Source organism: Mus musculus, chromosome 2 (genome assembly GCF_000001635.26).
Source record: "Mus musculus strain C57BL/6J chromosome 2, GRCm38.p6 C57BL/6J".
Lineage (NCBI taxonomy): Eukaryota > Metazoa > Chordata > Mammalia > Rodentia > Muridae > Mus > Mus musculus.
In genome coordinates, this window is record NC_000068.7 from 19,410,160 (window position 1) to 19,432,529 (window position 22,370).

Genomic DNA, 22,370 nt, shown 5'->3' on the forward strand with positions numbered 1-22,370 from the left:
ACAAAACAATCACGGGAGGTAGAGGGCAGAAGGGTCCTGAGAGGGAGAGGGGAGGGGGATTGAGGAAGGGGGCTGAATCAGGTGTGGGAGGAGATGGGAGAAAAGTACAGAGGGCCAGAAAATTGAACAGAAGTGTGTAGCAGTGTGGGGGTGGGGAACTGGAGGTAGCCACTAGAAAGTTCCAGGTGCCAGGAAAGCAAGAGGCTCCTAGGACCCAACAGGGAAGACATTAGCTGAAATACCCATCAAAGGGAAGGGAGAACCTATAGAGACCATATCCAGAAGGTAGGCATGGTCCCAGGTTGAGGGATGAGGCCACCCACCCATCTCAAAAATATCAACCCAGAATTGCTCATGTTTAAAGGAAATGCAGGGACAAAAAATGGAGCAGAGACTGAAGGAAAGGCCATCCAGAGATTGCCCCACCTGCACATCCATCCCATCTCCAGCAAAACCAGACATTATTGTTGATGCCAAGAAGCTCTTGCTGACAGGAGCCTGGTATAGCTGTCCTGTTAGAGGCTCTGCCAGAGCCTGACAAATACAGAGGTGTATGCTTGTGGGCAACCATCGGACTGAGCGATGCCAATGGAGAAGTTAGGGAAAGGACTGAAAGGGTTTGCAACCCCATAGGAAGAACAACAATATCAACCAACCAGACTCCCCAGAGCTCCCAGGGACTAAACCACAAACCTAAGAGTACACATGAAAGGACCCATGGTTCCAGCCGCATATGTAGCAGAGGATGGCCTTGTAGGGCATCAGTGGGAGGAGAGGCCCTTGGTCCTGTGGAGGCTTGATACCACAATGTAGAGGAATGCCAGGACGGTGAGCAGGAGTTGGGGTGGGGGTGGGGGAGCACCCTCGTAGAAGCAGGAGGAGGGAGGATGGGATAGGGGGTTTGTGGAGCAGAAACTAGAAACGGGGATAGCATTTGAAGTGTAAATATAGAAAATAACCAATAAAAGGTAAGATAAAAATAAAATAAAAATTAAAAAGAAGAGTACTGCCTAGTTTTTCAGAGGACCCAGGCTCAATTTCCAGAACCTATATGACAACTAACAACCATCAATAATTCCAGTTCCAGAGGATCTGATGCCCTCTTGGGTACTGGATGTGCATGGGGCATAGACATGAACCAGGTAAGACATTTATACACATAAAATCAAAGTAAATAAAATCTCAAAAAAAAAAAAAAAAAGCAGCAATCTTATCTCACATGGAGAGAACACCTCAGGGGAGTTTTCATGAATTGAGACCAACAAAATAGAAGTAACAAAAAGGTTGCTTTAAGCCTAATTTTGGGATAATTTTTTTAAGTAGCACCCTATTACTAGACCATGTAACAACCCTAGAGCTGAATGCTCTAGGCTCCATCACTGCTATGCTGAAGAAATGTCTTGCAAATGTTGCTTTTATTTCCTCAGAATGATGGGATGAGAGGAGAGCCTCACCCAAGCTGTGCGAACACGCGGCTTGTGGAGCCCAGAGTGCTTCCTTCACTGCTCTAAGGATCCTCAGGCCTAGGCTGGAAGCTCTAGCCTCCACACAATCTAGTCTTCCAAGGTGACTGATTAAATCTCGCTTCTCCTGGCTTCTGACTTAATTGCTCTGCCTGGGATCATATTACACCTTTCTGCCCCCGTCTCTCTTTGATCTTAAGTAGCCTCTCTTTCCTGTCTGAGAGTTGGGAGTATCCTACCTCTGACTCATCCTGTCAAATCTTTCTCTGATTCATCACTTTGTCTCCCCTTCAATTAGATGCCATGTTCCTTTTTTTAAAAAAGATTTATTTATTTTTTTATTTATATGAGTACACTGTAGCTGTCTTCAGACACACAGTAGACGAGTGCATCAGATCCCATTACAGATGGTTGTGAGCCACCACATCGTTGCTAGGAATTGAACTCAGGGCCTCTGGCAAAATAGTCAGTGCTCTTAACCGCTGAACCATCTCTCCAACCCTAGATGTCACTTTCAAATATGGCTGCTTCATTCTACAAAGCACCCTTACTTTCATTGTTAGGGATTAAAGGTATATACTTAGGGTGTATCTATATCCCAGACAGATCATGCTGTATCCAGGACATGTCTGCATTCTGGCTAGATCTTGAAGGTCTTGGATATGATCTCTCACCTTAGAAGGTCTTGGATATGATCTCTCTTGGTCTCATACTTAGAAGGTCTTGGATATGATCTCTCACCTGAGCAGCCTTGTTGCTGGATTAAAATTCCTCTATCATAGCTCATAAAAAGCTATCTCTGTGTGAATCATAAGACACTTTCAGATAAGGTCAGAGCAATGCTCCTTTGATAACAAACCCCATAAGAAACAACCCCAAAGGGCCATGATGAAGACTCCCTGCCTGCTAGACTGGGATGGGTAGACTCAGAAAGAAACAGAGGAATGATGGCATACATGCTCCCACTGCCTGTTTATGATCCAATCAGGAGAGTGACTGACTAGATTGCTATGCGTGAGGATGTCACACACTGTCACAGACTAATGTCCACTGGAAAGAGGAGGCATCCACTGCCTACCCACCCTCCTTCCACTTCACTGGCGGGTGGGAGTCAGCCTAGCTCCTCACCTCAGTCATGCATATTTTTAAAACTATAATAGTCCTGCACCATGCAGGCACCGTGTTAAATAAAAGAGAAGGGAGAAAACAGGCAGAAGGAAAAAGAATAAGAAGAGACACAGATCAAGAGGGGGTGTGCTGGTTAATTTTTGTCAACTTGATACAAGCTAGGCAGAGGAACCGTAACTGAGAAAATGCCTCCATCAGATCGGCCTGCTGGCAAATCTGTTAGGCATTTGCTTGGTACCTTGAGTGCTGCCACCCCTGGGCTTGGTGATATTGGGTTGTGTAAGAAAGCAGACTGAGCAATCCAGGAAGAGTAAGACACCAAGCGGCACTCCTCCATGTCTCTGCTTCAGTCCCTGCCTCCAGGTTCCTGCCTTGGCTTGTCTCAGTGATGGACTGAGGTCTAGAAGATGGAACAAAACCTCCCCACTCCAAGTCGTTTTCACTCATTGTGGTGGTTTAAGTGAGGACTCACATGTTTGAATGCTTGTTCTCCAGTTAGTGTAACTGATTGGGAAGGGTTAGGAGGTGTGGCCTTGTTGGTTGGAGATGTGTTGCTGGGTATGGACTTGGAGGTTTCAGAAGCTTGTGCCAGGCCCAGACTGACTCTTTGATTGCAGCCTGCCTGGATCCGATGTGAGCCCTGAGCTGCTATCCCAGCACTATGCCTGCAGGTTGAAATACTCCCCGCCATGATGTTCGTGGACTCACCCTGTAAGCATGGAACCCTGTCAAATGCTTTCTTCTGTAAGTTGTCATAGTCATATGTCTCTTCACAGCAGCAAAACAGTGACTAAGACACACATGATATTTATCACAGCAATAGAAAGCTAAGTCGGACAGGAGGGGACCTGGGCAACAGAGAAGAGAAACAAGTAACTGTCATGGCCCCTGGTAAGTCCTGGCTCCAGGTTTGCACACTGCTTCTGTGCAAGTCACACAGCTTGCCTTTTTATCTGGCTGCCTGCCTTCTCTACTGCATGGGAAAGAACTCCTTGTCGACAAGTCTTCACAATCCAGTTGAAGGTGCATGGTACATAAGGATTTCAGCAAAACGGTGATTTTTTTTTTTAATGCACTATGAGCAAAGGTTTCCTTTAAACAACATAGGTAAGGAATATAGAAACGAGGTCTGTGGAGCGTGGACCTGATTTTCCCATAAGTCTTTATTTTCTTTTCAAGACTTTTTAAAAGAACAGGGTGTTGAATTAAGCCAAAGAGAAAACCCCTCACATAGGTGAGTTTCTGAGGCCACTCTTTTTTTTTCCATTTTTTATTAGGTATTTAACTCATTTACATTTCCAATGCTATACCAAAAGTCCCCCATACCCACCCACCCCACTGAGGCCACTCTTGAGGTGGTGGAGCACATGCGCATCTCCCAACTGCCTGCAATCAGGTTGGAATGGGCCTCATGCAGGTGATGTATTGAGAGCATGCAAGAAACCATCTGAAAAGCTGGGTACAGTGGTACAGGACCTTACACCATCGCTGTGTAGTCCCAGTTCTCAGGAGGCGGGTTTGAGGTCAGCAGCCTGGTCTAAGAAAGAAGGGGTGGAGGGTGGAGAAGAAGAGAAGAGAGAAAGAGAAGAGCGGGAAGGAGGGAGTAGCTTCTCTGTGAAGCGCCAACCCCACCCCAGCCTCCCACCTCCACAACCAGAAGCAGAAGTCTGAGGCAGCAAGATGCATTCCCAGACTAATGTCACTTCTCCTGCGATGTGTGACTGCCATCACAACGAGGAATGAACTCAGGGAACCATATAGTTTCATCTTATTAATGGTGCAGAATTGTAAAGAGCAAAGAGGGTGTTGAAGCACAGTGGCTAGGAAAGAGTCAGCTGACACAGGTGAAGGGAAAGACTCCCGCGTAGGAAATCCTGCAGTGCCGGCTCTGACCTCCAGGCGGCGGGCTCCTTGGATCCACATGCGAAGGGAGAAGGGGTTAAAATGTTCGTCATCCTAATTGTTGCTATTAACAAACTGTTGTGAATTTGTAACTAATATCTTGTCGAGGGTGGAAGAGTTCCCAACAGTAAAATGTGGAAAAACATCCTCTGTGTAGACATGCATTCTGTTTGGGGCTTCTAAACAAAGAGAAGGCTCACCGGAGGGACAGTATCTAAACCGATAGAGGGCGTATTTCACCGTCACAACTCTTCAGTGTGGGATTGGGGTTACTGAGAATTTTACTAAGTGCGGGTTTTTATAGAATGCTAAGGCATGGGGATGGTAGGGTAGAAAGAGCTAGTTTTCAAAGCTAGCAGGGTTATTGCCAAAATGTCACATCCTTTTTAGCAGAGAGCTTAGTCATTTTGTCACTTAAATTCGGTCTAACGAGTTTAGCTAAAGTCCTTAGCCAAGTCCTCCATCCTTGTCATACAGCCGAGGGTTCGGGGTAATTTAAGAGTACTTCTCTATTTACCAAACAAGGCAGACCTTTCCTTGTCACCGAGTTTAATGCCAGGCAAGTAATTCTGTACTATTCCACTAGAGGGAGCCAAAAGACTGCTTTAGAATGTTTCACTGGCTTTCCTTCCTAAGACTATTAATGATATCCTGCTATGTTTGCAGACAGGAGCCTAGTATAACTGTCTCCTGAGAGGCTTCATCCAGCAGCTGATGGAAAGATCCAGAGAGCCACAGCCAAACACTAGACCGAGCTTGGGGAATCTTGTGGAAGAGTTGGGGATGGGACTGAGGAAGCCAGAGAGGACACCACAAGAAGACCTACAGAGTCAACTAACTTGAGCCCATTGGGGCTCACAGAAACTGAACCTCCAACCAAAGAGCATGAAGGAGCTGGACCTAGGCCCCATACACTTTTGTAACGGATATGCAGCTTGGTTTTCATGTGGGCCCCTAACAGTTGGAGCTGGCTGCCTTTGGATTCCTTTTCCCTAACTGGATGGCCTTGTTGGATTTCAGTGGAAGAGGTTTCTGCTTGGTTCAGCTTTGACTTGATCCGTCCGGGTTGGTAGGTACCCATGGGGGACATCCCCATCTCTGAGGAGAAGGAGGGAAATGGGGGAGGGGCTTGTGAACATAGGACTGGGAGGAGAGGAGGGAGGGTTTGAAATCGGGATGGGGAGAGAGAGACAGAGAGACAGAGACACAGACAGAGATACAGAGAAAGAAGGGAGGGATGGAGGGAGGGAAGGAGGGATGGGAAGGGAAAGGAAGGGAGAGAGAGAGAGAAAAGAAATCATCCACCGAGCTGCCCTTCTCCTTGCCCCATCACCCCCTCCCACCTCAGACATTTGAAAACTCAGAAAGAACAGCACTGGCTACGTGAATTCTGTGTTTTCTTACTTTGACCGCAGACCTTAGCAAACAGTACTGCAGTGGTTAAGTACTTAAGCATGGGTACTGTCTCCTTGGTGGGAAATGATGAAAGAGCTCTCGCCTTAGGAAAGAAGTGAAATTGTACAGAAGTCTCGAGGACCAAATCCAGTGAAGACATCATCTGAGGGTCACTCCTCAAGGTTTTCCACAAACAGCATCCTAAATGCCAATTTAACTTAGGGGCCGCTTGACAGTGAGTTTCTCTTCGTGGCCAGGACCTGCTCTGCCTGCAAAGCTGCCCCAATACACCTTCCCCGTTCCCAAATTACCTCAAGTATACAAGGCTGGCTGGCTGGTTGTCCTATGTGCCTGGCTCTTGCTGGGACTGGGCATTCTACATCCAGGATCCGTTGGGAAAGTGGAGTGTAAATGCAGCTAAGTTCCTCAAATATCCCCCTTGCTCTTGATTTCCACCCTTGTCTTTCTATCCACTGGCTGGGGCAGCAGACCTTTCTCGAAGATCACACACACAAGCTACTGTAGTTCCAGCCTCACTACATGACTTCTCTTAACTCTGCCTTCTTCTAAGAATTCTCCATGTCTGAGGAAAGAATTTTGTCTTTAAAGAAAGTGCACTCAAAGACTAAGTGATCCATTTAGTGAGACTGATGAGCCACTTCACAGAGGAGCACGGTAAGTACAGAAAGAATGTTCACTGGTTTGAATCATCAGAGAAAACTGAATAAAGACCACACTGGGACTCTATCACACCCCGGGCAGACGGGCTCTCCCTGGACAAACAACAACCAAGTCTGGTGAGAATGTGGGGAAATGAGACCAGAGTGTGGGGATCAAGCTGGTGTGGTCATCCCCAAAATTGGTAAGAACTGCCATGTGCCCCAGCTAGACCATGAGCCCCAACTAGACTATGTGCCCCAGCTAGACCATGTGCCCCAGCTAGACCGTGAGCCCCAGCTAGACCATGAGCCCCAGCTAGACCATGAGCCCTGGCTAGACCATGAGCCCCAGCTAGACCATGAGCCCCAGCTAGACCATGTGCCCCAGCTAGACCATGAGCCCCCAGCTAGACCATGTGCCCTGGCTAGACCATGAGCCCCAGCTAGACCATGCTGGCAGGACCCTGAGTCATCTAAGTCAGCACTCCATATCTTCTTATTTTATTTTATTTTATTTTATTTTATTTTATTTTATTTTATTTTACTTTTTACATTCCCATCGTTGCTCCCCTCCCTGTCTCTCCTTCCACAGTTCCTCATCCCATTCCTCCTTCCCCTTGCCTGCTAGAGGGTGTTCCAAACCACCAGACCTTCCCTGGGCCTCAAGTCTCTTGAGGACTAAGCGCATCTTCTCCCACTGAGGCCAGACCAGACAGCCCTCTGCTGTGTTTGTGCCAGAGGCCTTAAACCAGCCCATGAATGCTCCTGGTTGGTGGCTCCATCTCCAGGAGCTCCCAGGAGTCCGGATTAGTTGAGACTGCTGGTCTTCCTATGGGGTCTCTCTCTCCTTCAGCTTTTTCAATCCTTTCCTAATTCAACCATATGGGTTCCCAACTTTAGTTCAATGGTTGGGTGTAAGTATTTGCATCTGTCTCTGTCAGCTGCCAGTGGGGTCTCTCAGGGGACAGTCATGCCAGGCTCCTGTCTGTAAGCACATCATAGCGTAAGTAATAGTGTCAGGCCTGGTGCCTGCCCCATGAGATGGACCCCAAGTTGGGCCAATCATTGGACTGCCTTTCCTCCCGTCTCTTCTCCATTTTTGTTTCTATAGTTCTTTTAGGCAGGAACACTTCTAGGCCAGAAATTTTGACTGTGGGTTAGTAACCCTCTCCCTCCACTTGATGTTCTATCATCTACTGAAGGTGGACTCTTTGAGTTCCCTCTCTCCAATGCTGGGCATTTTGTCCAAGGTCACTCCCATTGAGTTCTTAGAGTGTCTCACCTCCTGGGTCTCTGGTACTTTCTAGAGAGTCTCCACATCTTCCACCGCCCCCAATGCTGCTTATTTCCATTCATTCTCCTGGCCTTCTGGGCTTCTCTCCTGCCCTTCCCCCCATACCTGATCCTGTTCCCCTTTTCCCACCCTTCTCCCTTCTCCCACCCAGATCCCTCCTTCCCTCTGCCTCCTGTGATTGTTTTCTTCTCCCTTCTAAGTGGGATTGAAGCATCCTTACTTGGGCTTTTCTGCTGTTATACTTCTTATGGTCTGTAGATTATATTCTAGGTATTCTGTACTTTTTGGCTAATATCCACTTATCAGTGAGTACATACCATGCATGTCCTTTGGGTCTGAGTTACCTCACTCAGGATGGTATTTTCTAGTTCTGTCCATTTGCCTGCAAAAGTCATGATGCCTCATTTTAAATAGCTGAATAGTATTCCATTGTGTAAATGAACCACATTTTCTGTATCCATTCTTCAGTTGAGGGACATCTGGGTTGTTTACAGCTTCTGGCTATCACAAATAAGGCTGCTATGAACATGGTAGAGCATGTGTACTTTTGGTTTGATGGAGAGTCTTTTGGATATATGCCTAAGAGTGGTATAGCTGGGTCTTCAGGTAGAACTATTTCCAATTTTCTGAGGAAGCACCAGATTGATTTCCAGAGTGGTTGTACTAGCTTGCAATCCCACCAGCAATGGAGGAGTGTTCCTCTTTCTCCACATCCTCTCCAGCTTGTGGTACTCCATGTTGTCAAGGTTAAATGTTTCTTTACATTTACTTGTTTGCTTGCCTGCTTCTCTCTCCCTTTCCCTCTCCCTCTCCCTCTCCCTCTCCCTCTCCCTCTCCCTCTCCCTCTCCCTCTCCCTCTCCCTCTCCCTCTCTCTCCCCCTCTCTCCCGCTCTCTCTCCCTCTCTCCCTCTCTTTCCCCCCTTTCTCTCTCTCTCTCCTTCTCCCCCCTCTCTCTCTGGGGGGGGGCACTGCATAGATGCCAAAAGGTCAACTTTTGAGACTTAGTTCTCTCCTTCCACCATGCCTGCCACAGGGATGGAGCTAAGTTCTCAGACTGGCAGCCTCCCCCCCCACCCCCACCCCCGAGCCATTTTGCCATCTGTGTCTTACAGCATCTTCCGCAATAGCCAAACAATAGATGAATCAATAAAGAGAATGCAGTGCATAGGCACATATTGGTGTATTATTTATCCATAAAGGAGAATGAAATTATATCAATTTCAAGATAGTAGATGGAACTAGGAATCATCATGGTAAACCAAATACACGAGATTCAAAAGGGGAAGTATTCTCATATGTCGAATCTAGATTATTTTGTTGCTGTTGTTATAAAAATAGGAAGGAGATGCTATTAGAGAACATGGCAGGGGCCATCGAGAGTGGAGGGGGGACAAGAAAGGGTAATGAAGGATGAAATACATCCAAAGTGGGAAGGTCACAAGGAAGCTCATATTCTGCATATTAACATACAGTCATACAGATGAAAACCGGATAATGCCTGTGGTGGCTTAAATAAAGCGTATGTTCTAGAAAGAAGTAAAAGAGCTTTGTCATAGTTTTCTCTGTAGCTCCAGAACAAACCAGAGTGATGGGTCAGTTGGTTTTTTGAACTAAGTAAAAAACACTAAGAACGAAGAAAGATAAGAGCAAGCAGGCGCTTACTGTGTGCCAGTCTCATTTGACCCTTTGAAGACCTCTTTAAGCTTCCGAGTGAGGGTTCCTGGTATCTCCAACTAACATCTATGGAAACTGAGGTGTTGGGTAAGGGGGCTAGTGACTTGTTATTTCTATGGAAACTGAGGTGTTGGGTAAAGGGGCTAGTGACTTGTTGTTTCTATGGAAACTGAGGTCTTGGGTAAAGGGGCTAGTGACTTGTTGTTTCTATGGAAACTGAGGTGTTGGGTAAAGGGGTGACTTGTTGGCCTGTGAACTGAGAGCAGGCTTGACCTTCAAAGGCAGATGGCAGAGTCTGTATATTCTGTCTGATTAGCTCATGATACTAAAACCTGGAGGACAGCAACATGCTCCTTTTGTGGAAATCAGGGTAAAGGCAAAGCTCCTGGCACAAGAGACTTCTAGAAACAGTGTTTTGTGTTGCATGTTACAGCCACAGTGTTGCCTAGGTAACAGCATGGGCTGACTGCTCCAGGTCACTGGCAGCTCTCCTTCATGCTATTATCCAGAAACCCAGGCTTGTCCATCCTGTAATCCCTAAGGGCCATCCTTTGTGTGCCTAAGACTGGATCACACTGGGTTCAGGCTGCCTCTAGAAGGAAGGCACCATGTTCACTGTGCTAAGCACCCACCTGCACATTCACTGTGCTAAGCACCCACCTGAACATTCACTGTGCTACGCACCCACCTGAACATTTACTATGCTAAACACCCATCTCCTGGGAGAACTTGGTCACCTAGCCAGATTTAATATCAAGGAAATGAAGTCTTTCTGGGCAGCCCTGAACATAGTCACAAATTCATTTTAATGCCTGCAAGGGAGAACAAGCAGAAAGGGTTGGTGATAGAGCTCAGTGGGAGGGAGCTGACCCTAGTGTACAAAAGACCCTGGGTTCCATCATCAGCAAAGACTAAAACAAAATCATAAAATACAGTAAAGCAAGTGAGGACTTCTGATGGAAGTCAGCCATCTCTACCCTCTACCGTGCTAGGCTACCATGCTAGGCTACCATGCTAGGCAGGGTTTTACTCAGTGTTTTGGTGGGACATGTGTCGTTTGCCCGTTAATTCAGAGAAAGATACACTGGAGAGTAAATGTTGAAATAGCTCAGATCATCAAGGACACTATAAAATAAATTCCTAACTTGTAACTCCAGGCCATGGTTTCTCAGATCGGGCACCAAACATAAGCAACAAGAGAAAACTCAGGCAAAACTCAATCCCATTTAAACTGAGTTCCCAAGGGTATCATCAGAAAAGCCAAAAAGGGGGCTGGAGAGATAGCTCAGCGGTTAAGAGCACTGACTGCTCTTCTGAAGGTCCTGAGTTCAATTCCGGGCAACCACATGGTGGCTCACAACCATCTGTAATGGGATCTGATGCCCTCTTCTGGTGTGTCTGAAGACAGCTACAGTGTACTTACATATAATAAATAAATAAATCTTAAAAAAGGAAGAAGAAAGAGAAAGAGAGAGAGAGAGAGAGAGAGAAAGAGAGAGAGAGAAAGAGAGAGAGAGAGAGAAAGAGAGAGAGAGAAAGAGAGAGAGAGAGGAAGAGAGAGAGAGAGAAAGAGAGAGAGAGAACACTTGAGAGGACCTACCTTTCTCCTTTCTCCGTTTTTATTTTTTCAGAGAATCCATCTTTTATGGTGGTTCTGCCTACACCCAAGGCAGGTTTTATCCACTTGGTTCAGCTGGAAAAGCCCTTAAAAACATACCCAAATAGGTGTGTCACCAGCCTAGGTGTTTCTTGATCCAATCAGGATAGCTATCTAAATTAACCCCTACACTGCCTGAATAGATCTGTAACATTCATATACAAGTGAACAATCAATACAGAAGACACAATGGCATCACCAGCCATGTGGAAATGCAGATGAGTCATTATGAGTCAGCTCTTCACACCGTTGGGAGTGGGGCCTATTGAGAAAAGATTTAAGGATACTGGGCTGGAGAAACTCAGAGGGAAAAACACTTGTGCAAAAGCATTGCGATAGACGATAGACATCAGTAACCCCAGCACCAGTAGAGGCTGGACTCTATCGGCCAACTAGTCTAAAAGTCAGAGAAGTCTTCCAGCATTCCTCAGTCCCTACCTGGCACATCCTGCCCCCAACCCTGAACTTTCCAACCCAGGGGCTGGGCTGTCCTTCCCCCAAAGTTTCTTCCCTACATAATACAGACGCTTTGGTCTCCTATTCCTCCCTCCTCCCTCCCCTCTCCCCCTCCCTCTCTCTCCACAAGCTCTTTCTCTTTAGGTGGCTGGCTATAGTATGCAATGAATGTACTAAATGCCCTTGGCTTGCACATTTTCGATGGGGCACTTGTCTGGTCTGCCTCAGTCATGTGACCTGGATGCCGGGTATCACACCTGGCTGATTTAAGATTTATTTATTTTATGTATGTGAGAACACTGTCACTATATTCAGACACCCAGAAGAGAGCATCAGATCTCATTACAGATGGTTGTGAGCCACCATTTGGTTGCTGGGAATTGAACTCAGGACCTTTGGAAAAGCAGTCATTGCTCTTAACCATGGAGCCATCTCTCCAGCCCATGGCTGATTCTTATTCCTGGGAGACCCCATAGCAGTCACTGAAGCCAAGTAGAGAGCTGTTGGCTGAGAAGGGACTCTGCATTAGCAGTAACAAAAGAGGGAGCAAGGTGGAGGCAGCCAGGCAGAAAGTAGGTTTGAAACAAGATGAGCAGAACAAGGAAGAAATGGCTCTGAGAAGCCACCCAGCCAGCCATTGTGCTTCTGTGTCAGCCAGACCTGCAACACCTGTGAATCCCTCTTTCCCTTCCCTTGTTGCTTTTTGCCTTTCCCTAAATAACCCCAGGGCATCCTGGAAAATCAGAGCCTGGTGAGGGACTGCCTGACTGTGCCCTTTCTTCTCCAGAGAAAGACAACAGAATTGGTTTAAGCAAGCATTTCATTATTCTTTGTTTCACTACAATTAACTTAAACAAACAAACAAATAAAAACCAGTTCTTGTTCAGAAAGACATGAAGGATCAACTCACAAAACTGCTGAAGAATTGCCTGATGTGAAGTTTTGTTTTAATGACAAAAAATCTGGGAAGAAGTGGGTTGACAGCAAAGTAACAAAGCTTTTGGCATGTGTTTATGAACACCCGCTCTGCGGTGTTCTGACCTTTCGGCATTTCCTACCAGAAGCCCAAATCCATTGGAAGTCAGTTTCAATGACCTCATTTCATTCAGCTCAGTGGCAACAACAGCAAAGCAACAACTGTGCATCTTCGTGCGGGTCTCAGCGGGACAGCATCTGAGGCAAGGGAGCTGGGTATCCGTATTCTGGAAACTAGTTAGGAAGCAACACATAAAAACAACCCAACCGTGAAAGGCAAGTGTTCCTGTCAGCGTGGAAGGTACTCGGACCTCCATCTTACCTTCACTGCATGAGAATCCCAGAACAGAGCTGCAGTTGGAAACACAAAAGTGAACATCCAGAGACCCTTCTCAAGACTTCTGGCCAGCCTGCTCCATAAAGAGGGTACAGAGCACACACCCTCCAAGCAAGGCTGGTGCGGTGCCAACGAGGCCAGGGGCAGAAGCAGCCAGGACACTGGCCTCATTACAGGACAGACATCCCCCCACAACAGATGCAGCCCCACCCAAACAAGAGAGTTTGTGGACAAAGGAGGGCTAAATCCCTTGGCCACTCCCAGCCCCCCTATCCTTTCCCAGCATGGCTGGGGCCTCAAAGGGACCAGGTGGCATCGAGGACAGTGATGCCATCGGCCCCTGGGAACAGGCATCTCCAATCTGCTCAATCGGGACTGTAACGATTTCTTGTTGCCTTTTGGCAGGGAGAAGGTGCAGACAGTGCATAGGCTCTGTGCAGCTGAACACAGCTGAAATTGAAATGGCAACCTGCTTTAGAAGGATGATCCTGGACTGAGAGATCTCTAAGGTGCCAGCTCTTCTTCCTGCCTCCCTTCCTTGGGTCACAACAGCAGATCTATCCATGTATCCTTTTCTTCCTACTCTAAATGGGCTTAATGATAAAAAAGTGTTGACTTTGGCAGAGTGAGCCAATATATGCCCAGTGCTAATTCTTAGTATCTGACAATAAGGAAGGAGTTCAAAGTGACAATTACCTTGCTGATGTTAGTATTTTAACCCCTCTACCCGGAATTTTCACTCTTCCACTCCTCAAAACAACATTTAGGTATTTCTTACTACTGTTTGAACCTTAGATATCCAACTAAGGCCTGTGTGATAAAGGCTTGGTCCCCAGGGAGATGCCAATGGTGGAAATGGTAGAGCCACTAAGAGAAGGGGTCTAGTGTCATTGGGGAGCACTAGAACACAGCTCCTATAGTCACAGACAGGTGACTATCTATCTATCTATCTATCTATCTATCTATCTATCTATCTATCTGACTATCTATCTATCTATCTATCTATCTATCTATCTATCTATCTATCTACTATGTATAGATAGATAAGCCACTAAGCCACCACCTGCCCAATGCAATGAGGTCAAGCAACTATCAGCGGAGGCTCCTGAAATCATGAACCTATATGAACCTTCCCTCTTTTTAAGTTGTTCACAATGTCATTAAGCTGACTATCGAATCCTGCCAGGGATGTAAAGTGAGACAGGCTCATCAGATACACATGTGAAAAACCACTCCAAACACCATTGTCTTGGCAACAATTCAAACTGTCGCCTCTCAAAATCCAAAGACTTTTGTCAATAAAGGGGGTCGACTTTTGGGGCCAAAGTGTATACTCATGTCACTTACACTCTGCCAGGAGATGCAGGAGGCTGAAGGGAGCAATTTGTATCAGCAGGAAGCTCAGCTTCCTGTTCCCACTAGCAACCAGAGTCTCCACTACTATAGCCCACAGCTGAGCAGTCACCTATTCGCAGCAAGAGGTATGGTGAGAATAATCCCCCCATATATGCATACCCTAATCAACTCTTACGTTACTGGACTAGGCAGGAGGAATTAAGGTACATAGAGAATATAGGTTGCTAATCAGCTCAACTTAATATGGAGACATTCCTGGGTGTTCCTGTTAGCACTGTGCAGGGTTGCTAGGACAGTATAGGGACACAGAAGGAGATGTAACTGGTAAAAGGTAGTCAGAGGGATATGCTGTCAGTAGCTTTGGTGACAGGAAAGGTGGGGGTAACATCACATTCCTATCTTGAAGTTCTGGAGGTTGGAGGCACCAGCAGACCGGGTATGGCTCACTGGGTTTCTGACATGATGATTTCCTCTTGGTTCTTCACAAAGTACAAGAGAAGTTCAAATGTTGTCTTTATGATCTCTGTTTTAAAAAGAACTTACTCCACTTAAAATCATGTCTCAGAAGAATTCCACCCCTACACTTCCTAGGATGACTTTGCAGTGATACCAACATTCAGATCAGATCATATGTGAGCAGCAAACAAAAGGATGCAGGCATCCTCCAGGAACTGGAAAGAGCAAGAAAACCATGTCTCCCCCCAAAGCCTCCAGGAGAAGTGCTCCTCTGCCAACCCTGTGCTACACTTATAGCCATTTAGTCTGAAGGAGTGGAAGACTGTCCACTTGTGTTGCTTTAAGTCACTGACTTCTGGTAATTAGGTATGGCAACCACAGAGAACTAACACCAGCCTTTCCTTTCATCATTGGATGATGGGCATCTATTTCTGCCTCTCGAGAGGTGACGTTATGCCATCTCCTTGATCTAGGATTTCCCACCTTCAGAACTTGTGGGAAACATGTTTTTTTTAGCTTATGAATTACTCGGTTTGAAGCATTATGTTGCAGCAGCAAGAAAAGATTGAAATAGACCCTCTTCTCCTGTCACCAAAGCTAGTGATAGCATATTCCTCTGACCACTTTCTTCTCAATCATATTTCCTTCTGCCTCCCTATTCTGTTCTAAGAACCCTGCACCGTACTACCAGGAACACCCTTTTCATTTCCTTCGCTGTATCTGACTATTCCAAGGCTAGTCAGCCCCTCTACCATCCATGGAGATGAAATCGTACAGATGAACCACACCAGGAGCCTGCCCTAGGGGTCAGAGCATGGCTTAGAGTGGGTATGGGAGCAGGTGGCGGTAGGCATGATCATAGGTTGCTATGGGCAGTCACTGCCTACCTGACTAGAGTTTCCATTTTCAATGATGCTGGGCCTTCCACAATTGCCACAAGACCACAGAGACCAAGGCTGAAGAGATTGCTCATGTGCCGATTTTCTAGCTCGTTTTTGAGATTTTATTGGAGCTACATGAGACTTAGCATCAATTATCACAAAGTAGCTAGGACTCTCATCATAAGTACATAGAACTCAAGATAATTAAAATATTAATCAATCCAGGAAACTTTAGGAAAACCCAGTTCTAACACCAGAAAATCGTTTATTTACCTAAGATTTTAATGTTTAACTTACAAGCTGGGTGTTCCTGGTTTAAAGTTGTTAGAACTCTGAGCATCTCAGATTCCAGCTTTTAAAAATTCTGGATATGCAATGAGATATTTTGGTATGGTACCCATTTCTAAACACAAATTTTATGTGTTTAATCCCAGTATATGGGAAGTTTAGGCAAGGAGATCATGAGTTCTTTCTGGACTGTGTGGTGACACGCTTTATTCAAAGGAGTCACTGTTTTACACTGTGCACCAAGCATGCAGGTGGTGGTCTGGGTGTGGCATTGTGCCAGTGTTAAGATGTTTGTATTTGGAGGAGAGGGGAGTTCAGATTTTTAGGTCAGACATGCTCAAACTCTTCTCCACATAGCTCCTTCACCACCCATGTGGCAACCTAAGGGTCAGGACTGAGATATACTGAAAGCTGCGTGTGTGACCCGCTGTCATTACATCTAGACTTTCGGTGTCTGTCAGTTCTGTGAACGTTGGGTGTTTTCATCCTATTGGGAGAGTCACTTCCAGTTCAGTTTAGGTTCTGACCTAGGAAGTGACAACAAGGTTCTCTGTGAGCTTTAGCAATCCTAGACTTCAGCACAGAGGTCTCCCTTGGTCTGTCTCATCGAAGGAAGTGACTAAACACAATTAGTCCTAGATGTTTTCTTAGGGACCATGTGCTTCTACTCCAAAGACACCCCATGGTTGCTGCTCAGGGGAGCGATAAATGGTGAGGACTGCTGTGGAAACACACTGCCATCATAACTGCTGCTGTTACGATTATGCATATGTTGTGACCCAGAATTCACACTTCTAGGTCCACAATGAGAAAAATCTCTGCACATGTGCACACATCAGCCTAGGCAACAATACTCACACTTACCACATCTCTAACAGTCGGAACTAGAAACGTTTCCAAGACAATGCTAACAAAATGGCTATTATCTCACACTTGCAGTGCCGAATGGAAGAAAGCAGAATGCAGAGGGGTGCTTTGTGCTACCATCTACATAAAGGCCGAAAAGGAGATGAAACCTTAGAATTTACCGATTCAGATTTGAGTGGTGTTCTGAAGAAAAGGCAGGAGATAGTTACCATGAATGTTTGATAGTCATAACGTCTAGGGTGACAAACTGACGGGCTATGAAGGCTCCCAGGTGCAGACAGTATTCTGTTTCTTGGCCTTGGTGGCACTTATTTTAAGACTTTTGAATTAGATATTTTTATAACTTTGGTCTTTTGTTGTATTTCAAAATGTTAAAGAGAAAGTCTCATACTTGCAGTAAAACCTATGCCCTTTAAACCAGATTTCCTTGTATTTTAAATTCATTTTATGAACTTCTATCTTTAGAATTACTCATGAGAGCAAGAGACCATTTGAAGCAATGAGGGAAATTACCTTCAAGCCTTTCTTTTAGAGAAAAGTGTTACTAATATTTTGGTAAATGTTTGGTAAATTCTTGACTAGTTTTTTATATCTTTAGTTCTCACTTTATATATGCACATTTACTTAAAAATCTGTATTTGTCTTTCACTTTTAAGCACTTTTCAGAGTCATTGAAAGCCCTCAGCATAATTATTCTAGTTATTAGGTATGTTCTTTATGCCTCACTGATGTGTCATTAAAGGGTGTACCAGCTCAGATTAGCATCTCTCTCTTAATAAGTACATCATGGTAGAACCTTCCACAAGTCAGTCTTCCCTTGGAGAATACAGCACCTCTCTGAGGTTCTTTAAAGCAAGGATGCCCTTTGTCTAGGATCGCTGCCTGGGGCTTAACAGGCTTGTGTTTCAAGAGAATCACTATACAAGTGGACTAAACTATTACACAGAATCTCTCAGAGCAGCGTGGCATTAAGCTAATCACTTTGTCTCTATATTAATATAACAGCTACATAACTTAATTATTAAATAACAATTACATCACCATAGAGTCACCATAGTAACACAGGAATGCTGATGCTGGTTTAGAAGAGATAGGTGTACACACACCTGAGATCACGTGGTAAGTATTCAATATAGGCCTGCTCTATGACAACCATGCTCCACATGAAGAGATTGCCAAATGGCTTAGTGAATAAAATTGCTTGCTGAGATCAATGCTTGGGATCCCCATGGCAGAAAGAGAGAACCAATTTCTTCAAGTTGTCTTCTGACTTCTATATGTACACCATGCATAGCCCTCCTCTCTCTCTCTCTCTCTCTCTCTCTCTCTCTCTCTCTCTCTCTCTCATTTAAAAACAAACAAGTAAGTAAAACTCTAAGTTTTTCTTCCCTTTCCTTTTTCTCCCCCCACAGATGATATTATGAAAAGGGCTGGGAAAAGATAAGCAGGAATCAGGAATCAAGCAACAGCATAGAAATAATGATTTCCCAACACATCTCATGGGAAAAAATGGGATGAAATCAAAGATACATTCACCCCAAATCTTGTCCTCATAAGACCCTGTCATGAAGAAGAAGAAGAAGAAGAAGAAGAAGAAGAAGAAGAAGAAGAAGAAGAAGAAGAAGAAGAAGAAGAAGAAGAAGAAGAAGAAGAAGAAGCAGCACTGGGTATGTTGACTCACACTTGAAATCCCGACACACTGGAGGCTGGGGAATAATTTCCAGGAACATGAGGGCAGCCTGAGCTCCAAAGTGACTTCCAGAAGCCTGGGATACATTGTGAGACCTTGCCTCACAAGACAAACACACCGCTTTCCAAGCTTTCCCACCTGTCTCTTCTAAGACAGCATCATCTCAAGGCCCAAAGGCAATGAAGTCCCTGATTAGCACCAGAGAGTAGACTTGGTGAACAGTTCTTTGATAGATTTTGCTCTTCACCTACACTTCCAACAGTGTTATTTAAATCAGATAATCAAAGAAATCTAAAAATATATATATAATAATAATAAATTCAAGTATCATTAAGATACTGCAAGACTGTCCTTTAGAAGTTTTCCCAACACTGATTCCACACAAGGGGGAGGGGCTGTGGGAGGGGAGACATAGAAAGTAGAGTAAGCAGGAACCCTGGGCAGGAAAAACGAGAAGGCAAAATGCTTTTGCTTTATTTAGATAGACTTTAATGATTTGGATGGACTCCGTTCCAGGCGACTCTACCTTCAGCACCAAGGCCAGCGCACCTGGTCCAGGAGCCTTCCCTTTTCTTCACCCAGCACTCAGGCTCAGCACAATCTACGAAACGCGCTTTCCTAACTTATGAATCAGGCTTATTAATTTTCCGAAAGTGGCCATGGGAACCATCAGGATATTTCTTCTACGAAAAATGAAAATGATCAATTTGTTGGAGAGCTCCCTTGCATGTGTGCACAGAGACACCATCGGGCTGGGTTGGCTGAGTTCTTCTGGAGTTACTCCTCTGGGCCAGCCCCCTCTTTGCACAACGAGGTTAGGAGTAGCTCTTGTTTCTAGTCCTGCTTGGTGGTTTCGGTATAAGGGTGAGAAGAGGAGGAACCCAGGTGTTCTGGGCTCTGATGTTCTGGGATTTCTTTTTCTAAGGGCTTATTCTTCAGGTTAATGTATAATTCCTGATTCTAACAAAGGACTACTCTCTGCCACGAAGATTAATATTCCCGGAGAAGATAACGGAAGTCCCGTGAGGGGACAGCTCGAACATTAGTTTTCTCTTTGTGAATTAAGAAACTGGTCACAAAAGATTACTAATCACCCCTATAACACAGCAAATCACTGACCACCATAAGCTTAACGCCCAGATTTCCAGGGAATATCCACCCATGCCCAAATTGGTCCCTTTTCAGCAAACTACATAGATATACCACTGTCTCCGGGGGTCACAGTTATTCACCCCTTGTTCCAGTGCAGTTGTCTGAAAATAGAGTTAGAAAATTGAAAATGAGACGGATGTCGGGGAGGAGAGGATGCTGGTTGCTGTGGCGTCTTGGCTTCCATGTTTAGAAGCCAAACGGATTCCAAGATTGCTGGGTGATACACCCTAGCCAGCGGCACAGCTCCTGGCCTTCTGCAGGGGTCCGTGCAACCTCGGCGCTAGCAGCTGTCCCCTCTCAAGGATCGTCAGCCACAGAGTTCATGGCCAAACTTGGAAGAACAGGGGTGGTCCCGTGGTGGCACCTGTGCCAGAGACGCCCTGAGCGCACTGCACAGAAAGAGGACACTTCACTGTGGCCGGCTGCGACTGCCAGACCCAGGAAGTGTGGGGAATCAACGAACTCTGGGGCCCGGCTCCAGGTCCAGAGGACTGACAGTACCAGAGAGAAGGACGAGGGGGGGAGGGTCCCCAACGCTCTCCCAAAGTGCGTCCAGTCGTGCGTCCATCTGATGCGAATGTTCCTTCCATCTGGTTAGAATGACAGTAGCTTTCAAGTCACTCACTATGAGAAAATGACATTTTAGTTTTCAAAGAAAAAAAGAGAATCGCACTGTAATTGTGAGTTGTAACAAATGCAGACTTCTGGTGCCTTCCTCTGCCGCGTGTAAGACAGTAAAAAATGTGTCTGGTCTAAGCGGACCCCCCTCTCCAAGCCCATTGTGAGGCCAATCGCTAACAAAGGGGACGTGTGAATATTCAACACCGAGTCTTTCAGTTGTATTTTTCTGGAATTCTTGACTTGGCTTTTTTTTTTTTAATTTAATGGGAGAATACCTGTTTTAAGTTTTTAAAGAACATGGAAATCGCCCGCGAGCGACCATATAATTTGATTTGCCAGGCAATCTGCAGAGCGATCGCACATCATTTATAATGTTCATTGAGCATTTTGCCTAATTGTGTCTGTCTCTGAAAGGGCAGCGCACCCCCTCCCGACCACGAGCGGCACAAGTGGCGACATTCCCATGGAGCGGCCGCGCCGCAGCTTGCCGTATTCAGTACGGGCTGCCCGGACGTGTGCTTCTGGCCCCGGCGACCGGGCGCCTGACACTAATAGCTCGCGGCTCAGGTACGTGCGGGCGCCGCATTCAATTCACAACCGGCCGCGCTTGCAGGTGTCGCCTTTTGAAACAGCCTTTCAGGCAGCCACTGTTCACTTTCTGACCGCGCCACGGGTTTTGTGGCAGCGCAAGAATGGAGCTGATTATTCCCTTGCCCACATGCACCCCCCCCATGTCCCCACCCCCGGCTGACTTCGGCCTTCCCCGAGCCAAAAAGCCATTTAATTAGTTCTGGGACAGCAGAGAGCCCGTGTGGGCGACAAAGCCCGGCTCCCCAGGTAACCCTGGTTCCCCGCGGCCCCAGGAGGGGGCGCACGGTCCTAAAGCACTGTCCTGGGTCGTTCACTACGTTCCTGGTCGCCATGGTGCCTCTGCCCTCTGAACAACTCGCCCCCAGCCTTTGGTAACTTTAGCCTACCCTTGCTAAAAGGTCCCCAAAGCGTCCAGATCTCAGATTCAGTGCCGCCTTCCCACCTGCCTTTTAAACCAGGACAACCTAAAAGAGATGGGCGCTTGGTGTGCCCTCCTACACTTTTGACTCTTCAGGACCACATTTCCGAGAGGCACTGGGACACTTTTTCCTCTACTGCCTCTACGTATCAGCCAGCGCTTCGTGCACTAAGCCCGGGGCAGATGGGTTGCCAAAAGGACAACTCCCAGCCGTCGCTAGTCACTAGTCATGCTCACTTGGCAAATGTGGCTCGAAAGCCAGAGCTGCTCGAATCAACAATAGACCTGACCAGGCGACCTACGTGCGCCATGAGTACCTTGGATACTTGTGCACAGGATCCTGGCTGCCCAGAGCAGGGAATAGCGACCCACCCAGCCGTCCGGTCTTTGGCTATGTTTGGGTCCAGCACATCCAGGAACAAGGGGGACAGCGAAGGTGCGGCACTGTCCAGCCAGGTGTCCCCAATGTACCTTTGAGGAGGAGTAGGCGTTGGCCATCGAGCAAGGGTGAGGGTCTCGCCCCGCCCTGCCTGATTTCCCCGAGCGTCTGAACACCCCATTCGTTCCACTCACAGTACTCTGTGAACCGACGGCGGGAGGCCAGGAGGCCCAGCTCAGGGAGGGCCGGGTGGTCCCCACTCCCCACCCCCGCCCCGCCAGCCTCGCCCCAGCACATGTGTTATGATTCCCACGGACTGGCGTGCTCTGCGGCTGGAGGCCCGGGTGCCCGGGGCCCCGGAGACGTGCAGGACATAGAGGGGTTTGTACACACGGTGACCTCCGCGCTCTGACTCTGAAAGGGCCTGAAAGGAGCTCTTTATGGTACATTACCAGTCAAGGGCTCAGGTACCAGCGCCTTGTGTCGGGGAGCCCGGGCGGCCGCCTGTGCTGCAGGTGTCTGCTGTACAGTACGCCCGCCGAGGGGGAGGGAGGGCCGCCCGCCTCGCGTCCTACTTGCGATTTGGCTTCAGCATCTCTGAGGCCTGGGCTGCAAGCTGAGGCTCTCTGGGCCTAGGGAAGAAAGCACGGAGCGGTGCAGCAGCCAGAAGAAGGCAGTGGGAAAGGCTTCTGCCTAGCTGGGGTGAGAGCAGAGGGAGACCAAAGGCTAGA

General features: G+C 46.8%; 2 long non-coding RNA genes across 2 annotated transcripts; one reads left to right on the forward strand and one right to left on the reverse strand.

The window, feature by feature from the left end:
• Window positions 1-4,001: 4,001 nt before the first annotated feature.
• On the forward strand, window positions 4,002-20,126 carry Gm33940. Its single transcript, XR_374043.4, has 3 exons — window positions 4,002-5,562; window positions 13,346-13,449; window positions 18,201-20,126. It is a non-coding gene; the product is annotated as a predicted gene, 33940 (long non-coding RNA).
• Gm13344 lies at window positions 18,945-22,259 on the reverse strand. Its single transcript, XR_003953767.1, has 3 exons — window positions 22,092-22,259; window positions 21,578-21,731; window positions 18,945-20,254 (listed from the first exon to the last, which is right to left on the reverse strand). It is a non-coding gene; the product is annotated as a predicted gene 13344 (long non-coding RNA).
• Between the last annotated feature and the right edge of the window lie 111 nt (window positions 22,260-22,370).